At 43.2% G+C, this 16,224-nt stretch overlaps 1 long non-coding RNA gene across 1 annotated transcript; it reads right to left on the bottom strand.

The window, feature by feature from the left end:
* Positions 1-559: 559 nt before the first annotated feature.
* Positions 560-3,288, bottom strand: LOC147148032 (uncharacterized). Its single transcript, XR_015086869.1, has 4 exons — positions 3,120-3,288; positions 2,826-3,019; positions 2,299-2,457; positions 560-983 (listed from the first exon to the last, which is right to left on the bottom strand). It is a non-coding gene; the product is annotated as an uncharacterized LOC147148032 (long non-coding RNA).
* Between the last annotated feature and the right edge of the window lie 12,936 nt (positions 3,289-16,224).

The raw sequence follows: 16,224 nt of genomic DNA, 5'->3' as shown, positions 1-16,224 counted from the left end.
TCTCCACCCAGGAAATGTGCGATACCAAACCAAATCAAAAAGGAATAAATACTTTAGCACAATATAAATAAATAAATAAATATATACTCACAAAACAATACTGCACCATTTTAGAAAAATAATAAGGAGAAAATAATATGCTGTTTGCTCCAAAGCAGCTGTAACAGCACGACACACGCAGCGCGATCGAGAGGCGCACGGGACAATCTCAGCGGTCCACCAACTGTTTGTCATTGATTTATCTGACACAATTTACATTAAAATATACCCACAACAGAATTTTAACAAACAAAATACCTTTATTAGACACTCAAGCAGCGAGTAATCATCTTTTTAGTCGATGAAGTCATAGCCACCCAGGTAGCAAAATTTATCCGGCTTATACGTGGGCCACATGCTTGTGTTTCTTCTGGCCCAGTATATGGCTGGGCCCACGGGCCAAGTCTGGCGTATATACATTATGACTTAAGATTAGCATTGATGGGCCTGACATGGCCCAGCCATGACCTAGCGTGTTTATAACAATAGAAAAAGGATCTGGTCCATTTCTGGTCCACATACGGTTTTATTATAAGTCTAATAATTTGACCCACCTCTGGCCCAGACACTACATACCAATCAAATGAAACATCTCCTGCTGGCCCAGCTGGAGATGATTAGTGGGGTTCTGGGGTTCTGTTAAAATTAAAAGCACACATGAACACACTATACCCAATTAACTTTCAATCACAAAGGTAGTTAATTTATTACTCAAAACAACAATTAGATTCAAACAAATAACCCATTAGAAACATACAAAATTCCAAACATTTACAACAACAACAATTATACTTGAACCCCCACATTAAACTGTTTCAGCTGTCTTGAAATGCTGCTTTCTTCCCCCTTCTCTGTCTGCTGCCATCTGCAGCCATCTCTTCATGCAGTTCTCAATGTCATGTTGGGAGGCTGTTGATGTGAGAGGGTTTTTTTTCTGACAGCAGCTGATATGGGCAAACATTTTTTTTAAAAAAATAAACATTTTGTTAGTAAAAAACAAATACAATGTGCCAAATTTACAACCCTAATTCCATTGAAGTTGGGACGTCCTGTAGAATGTAAATAAAGATAGAATGCAGTAATTTGCATTTGAATACTCTGGCTTGACTCTTGAGTCCCTCCTGGATGACTGAACTTCTCACCCTATCTCTAAGGGAGAGACCGGACACCCTGCAAATAAAACCAATTTCTGCCGCTTGTATCCGAGATCTTGTTCTTTCGGTCATGACCCACAGCTCATGAGCATTGGTGAGAGTAGGAACGTAGATCGACTGGTAAATCGAGAGCTTCGCCTTTCGGCTCAGCTCCTTCTTCACCACGACAGACCGATATAGAGTACGCATCACAGCAGACGCTGCACCGATCCGCTTGTCGATTTCCCGTTCCATCCTACCCTCACTCGCGAACAAAACCCAAAGATAGTTGAACTCCCCTCCACTTGGGGCAGACTCATTCCCGACCTGAAGAGGGCACGCCACCCTTTTCCGACTGAGGACCATGGTCTCGGGTTCGGAGGTGCTGATTTTCATTCCAACCGCTTCACAATAGGCTGTGAACCTCTCCAGTGAGAGTTGGAGATCGCGGCTTGAAGAAGCCAACAGTACCACATCATCCGCAAAAAGCAGGGATGCAATACTGAGGCCACCAAACCGGACTCCCTCGACACCTCGGCTGCGCCTAGATATTCTGTCCATAAAAGTTATGAACAGAATCGGTGACAAAGGGCAGCCTTGGCGGAGTCCAACCCTCACTGGAAACAAATCCGTCTTACTGCCGGCAATGCGGACCAAGCTCTGACATCGGTGGTTACAGGGACCGAACAGCCCTTATAAAGGGGGCTCGGTACCCCGTACTCCTGAAGCACCACCCCACAGAACTCCCCGAGGGACACGGTCGAATCCCTTCTCCAAGTGTAGACTCCCATGCACCCTCGAGGACCCTGCAGAGGGTGTAGAGCTGGTCCAGTTCCACTGCTGGGACGAAAACCACATTGCTCCTCCTGGATCCGAGATTCGCCCTCCCGGCGCACCCTCCTCTCCAGCACCCCTGAATAGACCTTACCGGTGAGGCTGAGGAGTGTGATCCCTCTTTGATTGGAACACTCCCCCCTTCTTAAAAAGGGGGACCACCACCTTGGTCAGCCAACAAATGATTGCATTCCTTTTTTATTTACGTTTTGCACGAACAACATCAATGGAATTGGGAATGTGTATGACACAGCATAAATTTGAATACATTGAAAAACATCTACATATTTACCAATTAGGACAGCTTTAATTGGAGGGAAGCCAATGGAGTTTTTACATTGATGCCTCTCCAATACGTCTGCGTTGCCAGGCTGTTTGAGAGTGTTTCTTTCATGAGAAGCCAAACTGTGTCTTTGATATCACATCCTCCGATAAGACTCAAGTGGTTTATCTGAAAGGAACAAATTGTTTTTTGGGAGTGTCTGATGACAAATCATTAGGTTGAGAGAGGGCCCTGCAACATATATTAATTATTATCTGTAATTTAGGTCAATGTGGCCAGAGGGCTGATAATTTGAGAATTACACGCCCCATAGGTTTGTGAGGATTAAGTGTATATGTGCATGTACTGCATTTGTTATTATGTTTGATTAATTTGGATGTGAGTGTGTGTAGATAAACTGTTTATGCATGTTGTGTGGATGTGACATGGTGAATGTGTATATATTTTGACTAGTCTGGAGTTGAACCAAAAAACATTCAAATAAAAATGAAATGTTTGTAGATTTTCACTTCATATAAAAGATAGCATCCATTCACCAGTTTCATTCTGAAATCCAACTCCGGGAGTTGGGCTTCAATGTTCTGGAGGCCTTGTTGGTCTTTAATGGGCAATAGGCCATCACTGATGTGGTGATCGGCCACATCTTGCTGGCTCGCTTTCAAGAGGTGTAATATATGTTTTTGCTGGTCAAGAATGATTTCTTGTTTGGTCAGCATTTCACGCATTAGTGCTGAAAAACAAACAAAATATACAAAGCATTTCAAGACACTTTCACATATCCAATTCTCTTCCTAATTATTATATTATATTACAGAGTACAGAGAACTTACTCAGGGTTTTGTGGACTGGTGCCAGCAGAACCGCCTCCTGATCAATGCGGGGAAATCCAAAGAAATGGTGGTGGATTTCGGTAGGCGCCAGCACTCTTCACCTGCACCAGTGAATATCCGGGGAACAGATGTTGAGAGAGTCTCAACTTACAAGTACCTGGGTGTTCATCTGAACAATAAACTGGACTGGAGCGACAACACAGACGCCCTCTATAGGAAGAGTCAGAGCAGACTCTTCCTACTCAGGAGACTGAGGTCTTTTGGGGTTCAGGGGACACTCCTCAGGAACTTTTATGACTCGGTGGTTGCATCGGTCATCTTCCAGGGAGTGGTCACCTGGGCAGGCGGCGTCTTGGCCCGGGACAAGAAGCGGCTGGACAAACTGGTCAAGAGGGCCGGCTCTGTCCTGGGCTGCTCGCTGGACTCTGTGGACTCGGTGGGGGACAGGAGGATGTTGGCCAAGTTGTCATCAATGCTGGGCAACCCGGACCACCCCCTCCAGGGCACCCTAACAGCACTCCACAGCACCTTCAGTGACAGACTGTTACACCCTCGCTGTGCAAAGGAGAGATTCCGCCGTTCCTTCTTGCCTGCTGCTGTCAGACTCTTTAACAAGAACATTGTGTAGTCTCTACAAACTGGCGGTCATTAGTGCAATTGTGAAGTCCTGCACCTGAGCTCATATCGTGCAATACCCAATATTCCCCACTACTGTAATACCGTGCAATACTCAACATTCCCCACTACTGTTAGTCTAGTTTTATTTTTATCCAATGCTGTTCCTTACATTTCACTACAGCACTGCAGCACTGTCACTTAGAGTATTTTTTCCTCTGTACTATGTACAGGCCGAAATGAGTGTTCCTCATATTTTTTATGTAGATGTAGGTTGGTGTGTATACACATGTGTATATACACATGTTACTGCGTATATCTACATAGGTTTGATTCAAAATGTTTGCCGTCAATGTTATACATTAATGGCCACATTATGCCGCCGCCCCTGTGTGACCTATATCTTTGCTACTGTAACAATGAAAATTTCCCCACTGTGGGATCAATAAAGGCATTCTTATCTTATCTTATCTTATCTTATAATTATTATATTCATTGTATCCCAAACCTAATAAGATACCCCTTTAGAGAAAATGATGTTGTTTTCACACTTGAGATTTTGATACGGTTCAAAACTGACAATGTTCAAATCCAACCTAATGTGCTGTACATTCAAAAAAACTTTTTGTTAGATTTTTTTTAAAAATCCATTGCCACTCTTTTTAAATTGTTTGATTCTATAGCAGTAGTATGAACATGATTCAGACAAGGAAACCATCTACTTTTTAGTATACCCATATTATATAACACACAGTATAATTTAAACTACTACTAAAGGCCCTGATACACCAAACCGACGTCGGAGGTCGTGAAGCGTTGTGGCGTCTTTAAGCGCCGTCTGTTTGGTGTAGTGGCCACCGTCGTAGAGTCGTATCCCGTCTCTAAGCGTCTGGGGGGCGTTTATGTATGTTGAATCGGCGTCGCCAGTCGTGACATTTGGTCACTCTGATTGGCTGTTAGCTAGCAAATCAGCGCTCGGAGCACCAACGGGAAGGGACAAATGCGGAAAAACAGTGAACACACCTCCGCTGCCTTAATCTTCTTACAAGTACAAGAGCAAGGGTTGACAATGTAAGTATTTCACAATACCGTGTCAAGAACGTGATGGTTTACTTCACGTGGGAGTTCATCGTGAGCGAAGAGTAGAGCTGAATGCATTGTTACGTTTTTATAATACGCCCGCGGCCAACAGCTTTCCGGTTGGAGTTTTCTAACCATGAGAAATGGTGACTACCGCCGCCGATGGTATGGAAGGGTATTACATCTTATGCATGCTCAGAAGGTATTTTAATGGTCAGCGTCGCTGTCTGTCGTTGCGGTGTATTCCTCCAGCATGGTTTGCTAGCGTGACGTACCGACAGCCGGCCGGACGCCACAGGGGGTAAACGTCTGTCACAGTTGGTGAATGTTGTTTTGGTGTATCAGGGCCTTAAGACTCACTTACAGGTTGTAGTGTCTGATGCTTCTTGAGGAGTCCTTGGTGGTATGGGCATTGGCTGCGGCCATGGGTTTGGATTATCTAGAAATAAATAATTATTTTAGATTTTAGAAGGAAAATAACTTGTTTGTGACATGTTCATTAAAGGGAAGTCAATGCAAACCTTTTTTTTAAGAATATGTTCTATGCAAGCCCACTAGTTGAAACAAGGCATTCTGATAAATATTGCATTTGTGAAGTGTTAATCCACTTGTTTTAACCATCTCCGGGGGCGGCCATTTTGTCTGACCAATTACGGCTCGGATTCAGAAAACAGTGATTGGTCGTTGTGAGCAGTTGTGATGACATTTTCAGTGGACAAAAGACAAAATGGCCGACCCCTGAAATGGTTAAACACTTTTGCTGCTTAATTTATATTCCAAAAACACAAAATTAATCAGAATGCCTTGTTTCAACTAGTGGGCCTGCTGGGAACATATTCTTGAAAAAAATATGTTCGGGTTGACTTCCACTTTAAATAGGACAGGGATATTTAAACATTTTGGCAAGGAAATTCAGGAAAAGTGAATTCCTGAACTTTAAAATGGTTATCTGGCAGCCTCACATGCTCTGCATTTACAAAATTAATTTGAAAATATTATTTAGTGATGACAGACAACACTTTACACCTCAGAGAAAAATCTATTATTTATCTTAAAACATATTTCCTTGTTTCCTCTTTCTTCCCCTGATATTATGAAATCCAATTCAATTATACAATTCTGAATTTAGGACACCTCACATGCTTTAAAATAACTGACTAGTTTAACCCAACCATATATTTAAGAGCTCACTCACAGGCATAGTTCTGTTGAGGCACTGGATGACTCTGGACTCCTTTGGTGTGCGTTCCCTGGACAACTTCTGTGCACAGGATAAATAGATTTTGGAATTTTTAAGAGTTACTTTCATAGCTGATATTTTAAAATAGGAAAAAAAATATTGCTTCACATTTAACCTATGTGCTAAATAAAAGTGAACTTTATCAACAGGACTCAAATCCCATGAAAAGGAGAGTCGTGTGGTTCCAAGAGATAACAGATACTGTATGAGATTAGCATTAATTCACAATCTTATTTATTATCATCTATCTGATGATTGTGAAATGTAAATAGAGATCAATGATCTACATATGCAATGTATGGCCCAGATTTATGAGAGCATTATGTAATAACAATAACAGTATGTCAAACTAGTGTAAAGACTTCTCCTGATAGAGAATCAGCTCATCTCTCTCAAAACTTACTTTTTTAAAATTAAATTACACACCTGATAAAAAATAAAGAAGATTAAGACTACATTAAGAATACCTACTGTTTTATGAGATGAAAAAAACAAAATGGGATAAACCCTGCAAATATTTGTCAACTATTGGCATGTGAAGCCTTTGAGACTTTCTTGTGATTAAGTGTTATATGAATACATTTTACTGTACTTTACATTTTAACACCTACGCTCAAACTGGTGACCCCACTGCGAGCTGTTCCTATTGTCCTGGTCTGCATTCCATTGACTATAGGAGGTTGCCTGGCAAACATTCTCATGTCTCATTTCACTTTGGCCTTGCCTAACAGAGTTTGGATGGGAGAACATGGGAGGATGGAGAGTTGTATATGTTGGTGGACAAACTGGTGGGTACACACTGGGTAAACCACTGTCATGCTGCTGAGGTCATGCATCATCCTCACTATCTGACAAATAAGAATCGTGCATCATGCTACTTGGCCTAAAAAAATATTATATCGAAAATGTAGGTGTTTTCTGGAAAGAAAATGTTATATTACATCATAGAAAGGAATTGTTTCAAACAAGTATCGCAGCATATTGCAGGCGTCGGCCCAAAACCTTGTACCTCCAAATTACCGTAGTCACTTTTCAGGAAACCCCCAAAATGGTGAGTTTGTTTAACCATTTGCATTGCATCGTGAAAGAGAGCAAGCCATTTTCAACACTTTAGATCAGTCAGGAATGTGTAGAAATAACACCCACTTGTGTGGACCGAACAATAGTATAACTTTTTGAAAATGAAATTGAAATCCACCAAAATATGACTTATAATGTTTTGGCCTGACGCCAACGATATGTAAAATGTTCACTCATTCAACCATCAATACAAAAGTGTTCAGTTCAATAGGAGCTGTTCATCATACTTTCATCCGACTGAAGGTCTGATCGCTGCTCTGCCTGTCGCAGCTTCTGTCTCCGTTCCAGATAATTATCTGTTTAAAACATTTTTAAAATTCCACTTCAATGAATTAAATAATGACATGCAACAACTAGAAATAACAATATATGTATACATACCAGTTGTAAACATCACTCAAATATTCCATGCACTCTAGTCTGTCGCAGGATTGACTTTTTGCTTAATGGCTGTCTTTAGAGCCTTTCCTCTGAGAGGTGGCCACAGGCATTCATTGTCCTTGACCCAAGCATCTGGGACTAGCTCTACCTCATTGGACTCCCTGAATTATACTATTTTAAACATGTCTTAAAAACAAAAACGAAATCTGCAATTTTACAATTAACACAAATTTCATGGAAACGAGATAACATCATCACAGTAGATAATCTCATCACATGGTCCCCTGGATTGATCCTGGATTTATAAATATTATGAAATGCGGTGAAAAGATTCCCAGATAGCAGTTCAACAAAAACACATGCTTAGAGGTGTTACTGAAAATAATCAAGCACAATAAGGTCATTTTGGAAGCTGTAGTTTTGGGGTTGTTGAAATACTGTGTTACACCTTGCGCTGGACTGGATTCTTTTTAGTATGTGTAGCTATTAAACTGGTGACTGAATCTGCATGTCCTAAATGTACTTTCCCACAAATATCACCCCAATCGATCCAGTTAACTCTCTTTTAGTTGTTTGTGTGCAACAAAGGCATAGCTACACATCTCCATTTATATGGTAACCTGGCATACTTTATTATTTCATCATCAAGTTTGGTGGCTTGAACATGTTTTGACAGACTACTCACCACATTTATCCCAAGCTCAGCAGAGTTCATGGCGTAGTCAAAAAATGGCACTTTTTGCTCATATTCCCTGTACACTATATAGGTTTCATCATCTGACAAAACAATATTTATCACTACTGACAACTGTCGCTCTCACAACATATGTTAATTGTTGCAAGACCTGTGACTGCCTCCTGAAACTGCGAAACATTTTTAAAACTGCCTGGTACAGGACCGTTTTTGGGCTCTCTCAGTAAGACTATTTCTTTCTGAGAGTCGACGGATGATCCGAGGTAAAGGATGTTGTGGAGTTCTTATAATTTTCTTAATCCTTCCCAAGAAGTTCTCAAATGGAAACCCAGATATTAAGTTCAGGTTTCCATGCAGCCTTACATCCTCACAAAGATGTGTCAGTCCATGAATATTGTAAATAGCATTCTCTGGACCATACAATTGACTAAAATGTTCCACAAAGGACACAAGTAAACTGTGAGCAGACATAATTCTGGATTTGACAAGATAAAAATGGATACAGATAGCAGCATACAGTTTTGATATAGTGGAACTGCAAGTACATCACAGAGGACCACTGGACCAGTGTACAGTAAAAATTGCCTTAGCTCTGTTGCCTTCCATCTTTGCCTCTCTAATAATATTCTAGGCTTTCGTGCAAATTCAGTTGGAATGGATGATTTCAAAGCCAATGGTGCATTTGAAATTAGCTGACTCTGGTGGGCAGAGATTCAACAATGCAGCTTTCCTGACCCATGCCAAAGATCGAACAGTTTTCTCATGACACCAAGATAAGATAAGATAAGATGAGAAGGCCTTTATTGATCCCACAGTGGGGACATTTTCAGTGTTACAGCAGCAAAGCATATAGATAACACAGGGACGGCAGCATAATGTAGCCATTAATGTATAACATTAACGGCAAACATTCAGGATCAAACCTATGTAAATATATGCAGTAACTATGTGCATATACAAATGTATATACACACCAACATACATCTACATAAAAAGTATGAGGAACACTCATTTTAGCCTGTACATAGTACAGAGGAAAAATACTCTAGGTAAGTGACAGTGCTGCAGTGCCGTAGTGAAATGTAAGGAACAGCATTGGATAAAAATAAAACTAGAGTAACAGTAGTGGGGAATGTTGTGTATTGCACGGTATTGCAGTAGTGGGGAATGTTGGGTATTGCACGATATAAGCCAGGTGCAGGACTGTACAATTGCACTAATGTCCGCCAGTTTGTAGACTACACAGTGTTCTTGTTAAAAAGTCTGACAGCAGCAGGCAAGAAGGAGCGGCGGAATCTCTCCTTTGCACAGCGAGGGTGTAACAGTCTGTCACTGAAGGAGCTGTGGAGTGCTGATAGGGTGCCCTGGACGGGGTGGGCCGGGTTGTCCAGCATTGATGACAGCTTGGCCATCACCCTCCTGTCCCCCACCGAGTCCACAGAGTCCAGGGAGCAGCCCAGGACAGAGCCGGCCCTCCTGACCAGTTTGTCCAGCCGCATCTTGTCCCGGGCCGAGACGTCGCCTGCCCAGGTGACCACTCCCTGGAAAATGACAGATGCAACCACCGAGTCATAAAAGTTCCTGAGGAGTGTCCCCTGAACCCCAAGAGACCTCAGTCTCCTGAGTAGGATGAGTCTGCTCTGACTCTTCCTATAGGGCGTTTATGTTGTTGCTCCAGTCCAGTTTATTGTTCAGATGAACACCCAGGTACTTGTAAGTTGAGACTCTCTCAACATCTGTTCCAACATATTCACTGGTGCAGGTGAAGAGTGATGGCTCCTACCGAAATCCACCACCATTTCTTTGGATTTCCCCGCATTGATCAGGAGGTGGTTCTGCTGGCACCAGTCCACAAAACCCTGAGTATGTTCTCTGTACTCCCGATCATCTCCGCCTGTGATGAGGCCGACAATCGCAGAGTCGTCAGAGAACTTCTGCAGGTGACAGGTAGGGGCGCTGTAGTTGAAGTCCGAGGTGTAGAGGGTGAACAGGAAGGGAGCCAAGATAGTTCCCTGCTACAGAGGAGCATGTCAGACACACAGTCCTGTGTCCTCACATACTGTGGCCGGTTTGTGAGGTAGTCCTGGATCCATGTGATGAGGTGTTGGGCCACCCCCACCCGTTCCAGCTTGTCTCCCAATAGGGTGAGCTGGACGGTGTTGAAAGCACTGGAGAAATCAAAGAACATGATCCTCACAGTGCTCCCCGCCTTCTCCAGGTGGGAGAGTGAAGTGTGGAGGTGGTAGATGATGGCATCATCCACACTGATGCCAGGCTGGTATGCGAACTGGAGTGGGTCCATTGAGGAGCTCACCTGGGGGCGGAGGTGGACAAGGACCAGTCTCTCCAGGGTCTTCATCAGGTGAGACGTCAGCGCCACTGGTCTGAAGCTGTTGAGCTCCTTCGGGTGGGGGGTCTTTGGCACCAGGACCTGGCACCATGTTTTGCACAGCTGGGGGACTCTGCCCAGCTTCAGGCTCAGGTTGAACATGTGCTGGACAATTCCACACAGCTGGTCTGCGCAGGATCTGAGGAGCTGGGGGCTAATGCCATCTGGACCCGCTGCCTTGCTCGCCTTCATCTTCTTCAGCTGGTTCTTCATCTGAGATGTTGTGAAGGCCAAGGCTGGGCAGGAGGGAGTGGTGGCTGTCTGGTGTAGCTGGGAGCTGGAGACTGTGGGGAAAAGAGGGTGGGGGGTTGTCCGTGGCCTGAGATGGTCTTCAGGCCCCTCCAGACTCCCTTGGCATTATTTTGCAGCAGCTGCTCCTCCATCCTCTTCCTGTAGGACCTTTTCCCCTCTCTGATCCTCCTCCTCAGCTGGCGGTGCACAGTCTTCCGCTCCTTTTTGTTGCCTGACGCAAAAGCCCTCTTCTTCTCCTTCAGGAGAGCTTTTATGTCTGGTGTGATCCAGGGTTTGTTGTTGGAGAAACACCTTACTGTCCTGGTGGGTATTGTGTTCTCCATGGAGACATTTATATAGTCTGCAACAGTGTCCGTTAGACTACTAATGTCTTCCCCGTGAGCATCGCTGAATACTTCCCACACAGTTATGCTGAAGCAGTCCTTTAAGGCCTCCTCGGCTTCTCCAGACCATCTCTGAACCATGCGGGGCACCGCTGGCTGCCTGCGGACCAGAGGTTTGTACACAGACTGGAGGGTCACCAGGTTGTGATCATCTTTGCCCAGCGGGGGGAGAGGCAGTGATGTGTATGCCTCCTTGGTGTTGGCATAGAAAAGGTCCAGTGTTTTATTATCTCTGGTGTGGCAGGTGACATACTGTGTGAATGAAGGCAGAGAGGAGGAAGGGGAGGCATGATTGAAGTCACCAGAGATGAGTAGCATGGTATTTGGGTGCTGTGTTTGTAGCCTGCTCACGGCTGCAGTCAAGACATCACAGGCTGTGTCGCCGCTGGCAGCAGGGGGGTCGTAGACGGTCAACGCGATCACATGACTAAACTCTCGCGGGATGTAGAATGGCCTCATGCCAACAGCTAGCAGCTCAATATCCTTGCTGCAAAGCTGCTCCTTAATCGTGATGTGCCCAAGATTACACCATCTATCGTTCACACACACAGCCAGCCCTCCTCCTTTCCTCTTACCACTCTACAGCGTCCTGTCCACGCGTATGATTTGGAAGCCGTCCAATTCTACGACCGCGTTCGGCGTTATCGCTGTTAGCCACGACTCCGTGAATAGCATCAGGCTAGCCTCCCGGAAGTCCCTCTCATGCCGGGTAAGCGCCGCTAGCTCGTCCATCTTGTTGGGAGAGATCTAACATTCCCCATGACTTTCCCGACGTTTAACCCTCGCACGAGATCTCTGTCTCTTCCAGCTCCGAGCCAAGTCGCCGGACACGATCGCGCAAAAAATAGCCACCAGCAGCAGCAAGAATACCGCAGTTTGGGTGCCCATTGCTACGCATCTATGTGAAAAAGGTGAAAAAGGTATGAGGTAGAGTAATAGTAATAAATAGTAATAGTAAGGTACAAAAACACACGAAAAGGCTCACCGGTGAGCCAGAGCCAGAGCCAGAGCCAGAGCCAGAGCCAGAGCCAGAGCCAGAGCCAGAGCCGCTATAGCGGGCTGCCACTCGCGCGGCGCCGAAACCAGGGAAAAAAAAGACAAACTAGGTGCATATAATCATGTGGAAAGCATGTCACCATTCCAATACTTGCATCTTTTAAAGGGGAAACATCATTGTGGTGTCCCTCATCAGACATATTGATAAAGGAAGCATCAGTTCTGCAAGGACTGTTGACCTCTGGAAAGGTCATCCTGTGGTTCATCCAAACACCTGTTTGAATGCATTTATCACATCCAAAATATCCCGTGTGTGACGTTATCCCCTTTATAAATGCTCTAGCTGGAGCATCACAAATGACAGCGCTCACCCTAAGAAAAAACTGCTTGCCTTTTATGACAAATCCCTTACCAACTCTTTGCAATTCACTCACAAGATCTGCCAAATATTCACTCAGTGAGGATGGCTTTGAGTCACCACAGAGGAGTGCAAGAATTACTGTTTTTTTTTAATGATCCTGTAGTAACCCCAAAACAGGCCAAAATTGGATGTTAGAACTTTTAAAGAGTGGCAAACCATCAACATTCAACTGCAGTCTAAACACATTTCCACTTGGGTTCTTAGACCAGACTCTCTCAAAGGTTTTTCCAAGTGACTGTAGTATGCCAAAGTAAAAGTATTTACCACCAGCTGGACTTTGTACATTATATACAGTTTGGGTTCTAAGGGGAATTCTCCCATCCCTGGGTAACATGGGATGATACATTTTCAGGATTGTTAGGAGAGCAGTCTAAGCAACCAGAGATATATTAACGTTTACAGCCCAGTCACACAAGGATCTATCTAAAGAAGCACCACATACATTTGAATCTACATCATCTGCTTGGCCATCTGAGTATGCTGACTCAGATGAGGATGACTTTGCTTCATCAGATTCTGCTTCAGCCTGATAAACCTCAGCTACATAATGATGTTCCTCATGTTCCAATGTAGTATCATTTTTGGACAGAAGCGCTCTGTGTTATACAAGTGTGTCCCGCGTCAATGAAACGAGGAATTAAGATATCGTTCTTTACTTTGATTTACGACGTGATAGAGTAAATCTGAGCAATAACTTTAAAAACGGCAGAGATTTGAAAACTATAGGACAAAAAATATACAATAAAAGCACTTTTATGGACTTCCTGGCAATGTGTTCATTGTAGCACCGACCGCCCTGATGGAGTAAGTGTCACTCACCGCAGCAACAGAGAATTCGATTTTCTCCTGGCTCCAAAATAGTGGTTCTGTGAGAGTTGCCATGGTTGTTTACTTCCAGCTTCTTTTGCCAATATTAGGGTTTTGAAAAGGCTATATTGACTTCATTTGATGCAGTCGATGAAACCTTCCATATGCCGCCCTTGGATTTTCTTTTAAAAAGTGACGGCTGCGCCAGCACCTGTTCATCTGTTCTGACCCGACAACGGCATCTTGTGTATTGCACACTCAGAAAACCAAAGTGACATCGCGGTAATGGGCCATGGACTGTATGAAAATCATTCGGCCAGTTACACCTTCACTCGAGGATTATTAGCATGAGGCATTCTTGTCTGGACCGGGTCTGGCGCATACACAGTTCATCTGTCCGTCTTGTCAGCCGACACTCGCGGAGGGCAGCCGTAATTTGGCCATAACTGACTGCTATCTGACATGAGCACAATAAAAGTGACGTGCGTAAAAATTACTGCTCTCGTAGTTCTAAATCCAAGCGGCGCTTGAGCAACGACTCGCCCTCAAGAAGAAATAACTACGGTATATCTGTCAGAACAACAGTAATGTAAATGATTTTGTGTGTGTGCGTGTGTGTGTGTGTGCATGCGTGCGTGCGCGGACTCGCGTCTGTGCGTGCGTGCATGTGCGTGTGTGTTTGAAAGGGCTGAGTGGCTGTTTGTGTGAGTTTTTTCAATCGAAGGGGAAGTGTAAGAATAATGTATGATAATTAGTATGTTATGATGCTTACTGTCCCACATTTGAATTATACAGAATACATGTTTGATGACTGGCCTTAGCCTTGTTGTCGTCTAGATGTTAGCCTCGTTCTAATCTAGCCTTGTAGGAATAGATGTTCATCTTTCACCTTGTACTGATCTAGGCCCAGCTTGCTTTGTGTGCCTTATTGCTTTCAGAAATGCATAATGATGACTCACACACACACGCACACACAGACATACCAAACTCAGAATGTCCCAACTGCTTTCGCCCCCCTTTCCCTTAGAGTTGGGACACATTTGTAATCAGGGACTCCTAATAAAATAAAAGCGAGGAGGCGGAGGTGCTTATCAGAGGGTTGCTAGGAACTATTGCGGTAGTTCCCTTTGCTCTCCTTGCGCAAGTAACATTGTGTTGAGTGTCATCTCTCCTCATTTTGTGTGTTGTTTGCTAATGTCTCACTTGGTGTGAACCTGACAGGAAGTCAACCCCCGATTTTTTTTTCAAGAATATGTTCTTTGCAGGCCCCCTAGTTGTAACAAGGCATTCTGATTAATATTGTGTTTGTGGAATATGAGACAGGCAGCAAAATCTAGCCATCTCAGGGGTTGGCCATTTTATCACTTCTGTCAACTGAAAATGACATCACAGATGCCCTGAGGGCTCAAATAACGACCAATCATGGCTCAGTTTCAGAAAACAGGTGAGCTGTGATTGGTCGTTACTTGAGCCCTGAGCATCTGTGATGTCATTTTCAGTCGACAGACGTGACAAAATGGCCACCCCCAGTGATGGCTAAAAACAGGTTGATAAACTCATTCCACAAACGCAATATTTATCAGAATGCCTTGTTTCAACTAGTGGGCTTGCATAGAGCTTGACTTGGGTTGACTTTACTTTGATTAAGTATTTTCATAAGTAAATCAATCTTCTTATTCATGTTAAGGGTATTAAAATTCAAGAAAATTATGGGACAGAAAAATCAAGGGATTTTTTTTTTTGCAATAAATAAAATTTGCGCTTTAACTATGAGTTAACAATGAAAAATTTGATTAATCGCGATTAAATATTTAAATCGTTTGACAGCACTAATATATATATATGTATATTTAAAATGTATTCATTTACATTTTCGTCTGTAGATAATGGCATCCAAATGAAGAAGAACGGTAATGACTGTTGAAGAGAGATTGAAATGCATCCGATTAAGCGAAGCTGGACACAAAGTAAAAAACATCCAGGAGACACTTGGAGTCGGAAAAACTCAAATCTACGAGACTTTGAAAAACAATGAATCGATTCTGGCTCAGTACGATTCCGGCAGCTTGCCTGCTCGGAGGACATTGTTTGCGGCTTGACGGATGAAGTTCAGTGGCGTAAATGACCGTGTCCTTTTGCATGCACAAGAATCACCAGACATCAGTGATGATCAACGGGACAGTTACTTGCAATTAGCAACAAAACTGTATGATACGCAGACAAACATTTTCATTCAGCAAAGAATGAAGCCAACTCAGCAACTCAAAATAGACATTTTTTTTCCAAAGACTGAGAAAAATCAACATTAAAATACAGTAGAGTTTACTGTAGTTAAGTACAGTACTGTACTGCATTGATGTTACGGTATTTTTTTCAACAGTATTTGCACCATGTTTATAATACTGTATTGTATTTTGTTCATATGCCTGTACTTTATAGTGCAGTTTTTGTTTAATAAAATTTTGGGGGAAAATATTTTTTTGCATTATATTGCTTGTGTTGTTAACTTGTTACACATGTATTTTGTTAACATCGGTGAACCACACCGTAGTCGTTTTCCACATAAGGAAATTCCGTTATAAGGAAAGATTGGACAATGCAAATATGATTCCTTCAGAAATGTGAAACAATTGGTTTGCCTCAGTGGCTGAGGATGAGTAGAAAAGAAGGCTGTATTGTTTGGTGTTAATAAAGTCAGTTTAAAGGAGGAATACACGACGTGCTGATACCACCTATTCTACAGCATAACATATGAGCCAAAGTTGTG

This window comes from Filicampus tigris, chromosome 5, assembly GCF_054856515.1.
Source record: "Filicampus tigris isolate MCC_2025a chromosome 5, RoL_Ftig_1.0, whole genome shotgun sequence".
Lineage (NCBI taxonomy): Eukaryota > Metazoa > Chordata > Actinopteri > Syngnathiformes > Syngnathidae > Filicampus > Filicampus tigris.
Note: the sequence above shows the minus strand (reverse complement) of the source record. Positions and strands in the feature narration are given on the sequence as shown.